General features: G+C 48.1%; 1 protein-coding gene across 1 annotated transcript in view; it reads right to left on the bottom strand.

Moving 5' to 3' along the window:
- Positions 1-2,073, bottom strand: part of T265_14298 (hypothetical protein) — a gene marked incomplete at both ends in the record, with an annotated part of 34,861 nt that overhangs the window by 8,077 nt on the left and 24,711 nt on the right. The gene's annotated exons all lie outside the window — the stretch shown is intronic.

Here is a 2,073-nt window from a genome sequence, read left to right as displayed (position 1 = left end):
TTGCTTGCTTGGTGTTTTGTCTGTGGCATGGCACTGCCAGGTCTACTGAAGAACTGGATACTGGGCACTCCCTGAATTTCGGAGAAATGTTCCTCGCGGCCCCGAACACAACTCAGTGCGACTAATTTTGGGACAGCATTTTAAGTTGAGCCTGCGCGCTGACCATGAATCTTGGTTGACACAGTATCCCAAGAAAATGGAAGAGGATCAGAAAGCCAGGAATGTCCGAAGATTTCAGTTTTTCCGTTGGGCCGATCTCCGGAAAGCACCTTCGGCGAAACCATCTAGGATCAAAATGGCGCGTCCATCTTCAATAAAGAAGGCTGCCTCGACAGCTGAACAACAATTTTCCTTGCTACATGCTGCCACCCAGTTGGATCCTGCAACTGAAGTAGAACCATGGACGGCGAATCTGTATCCCTTTGAGGACCATTAAGTGTATGGTTTCATACGTTTTCTCAAGCGCTACCAGACTACTGGTCCGGATGATTTCCCACCAGCATTATTCAGAGATGGGGGCTTAGTCTTCAGTTAATCCCTATCGAGTACGCAGACGACATAGCTCTTCTAGGATCTGACCCCGTGGCATTGCAAACAATACTAAATAATATAAATAATTCTGCCTCGCGGTTTGGTATGCGCTTCAGACCTGCAAAGTGTAAAGTTCTACTACAAGACTGGGTGGGCTCGAACCCTAGCCTCATGCTTGCGGATGAACCGATTGAGGTAGTAGACAAATTTGTTTATCTCGCGAAAGATGATATTTCCATCCGGATTGGGAAGGCCAGAGCAGCTTTTGCGAACCTACGTCACCTGTGGCGTAGGCGTGACATCAGTTTCTCTGTCAAGGGTCGGGTTTACAATGCTGTGGTGCGCTCCATATTACTATATGGATCAGAAACGTGGCCGCTGCGCGCCGAGGACGTCAAAAGACTTTCAGTGTTTGACCATCGATGTCTTCGGAGCATTGCCCGAATCTGGTGGGAACACCGGATCAGCAATTCTGAAGTACGTCGAATGGTATTCGGGAGAAATAACTCACCCTCGATAGATGAACTGATCACACTGCACAGGTTGCGTTGGCTTGGCCACGTGCTGCGTATGCCAGTCGACCGACTTCCTCGAAGGGCTCTTTTCGCCCAACCATGTGAAGGGTGGAAGAGAGCCAGAGGCGGTCAAACAATGACTTGGCAGCGAAGTATGAAGGCCATTACCAGCAAACTCAGCTGCGCTGGTCACTGCCGTCTTCCTGGATGGGGACCCCGAGACGGGCCACATCAATGGCTAGAGACATTATCAGACATGGCCCAGTCGCGCCCTCAGTGGCGCTCGTGCATCCAAGCTATTGCCTTCAATGCATAGCTTCTTTTCCACCCCCCCCCGCTTGACAACTCACTGACAGTGCTGAATTTATGCACCAATTTACCAGCTCGCGCGTGCAATGCGCAGCTACTTACCCCCCAATCATCGGTGAACGAAACTGTGGCAGCTACAACCAGTGTACGACCAGTACGCGGTTCTTACAGCTGACAATGATGATGATGATGAATCCCTATCTGATCTTTTTGCCTGCATCTGGGAAAATCTTCTGTCCCAAACAACGAGAGGAATCGGTGATAGTGTCCACTTATAAAAAAGGCCTGTACTGAGTGCGGTAATCACGAAAATAACAGCTTGAGTGGCAACCTACGGTGTTGGCTGAAGAGTAGCTAATGGAATTCAAGCCCGATAGCGATCGCGCTGCCCGAATGTTCACACCCTATCAGTTGCTAGAACATCGCCATTCATATAAGCGACTCACAATTTTAGTATTCCTGAACTTCCAAGATATATTCCAAGATTATATATATATATATATATATATATATTGGAATATATCTTGGAAGTCCAGGAATACTAAAATTGTGAGTCGCTTATATGAATGGCGATGTTCTAGCAACTGATAGGGTGTGAACATTCGGGCAGCGCGATCGCTATCGGGCTTGAATTCCATTAGCTACTCTTCAGCCAACACCGTAGGTTGCCACTCAAGCTGTTATTTTCGTGATTACCGCACTCAGTACAGGCCTTTTT

The sequence above is a fragment of the Opisthorchis viverrini genome (assembly GCF_000715545.1).
Source record: "Opisthorchis viverrini unplaced genomic scaffold opera_v5_179, whole genome shotgun sequence".
NCBI lineage: Eukaryota > Metazoa > Platyhelminthes > Trematoda > Opisthorchiida > Opisthorchiidae > Opisthorchis > Opisthorchis viverrini.
Note: the sequence above shows the minus strand (reverse complement) of the source record. Positions and strands in the feature narration are given on the sequence as shown.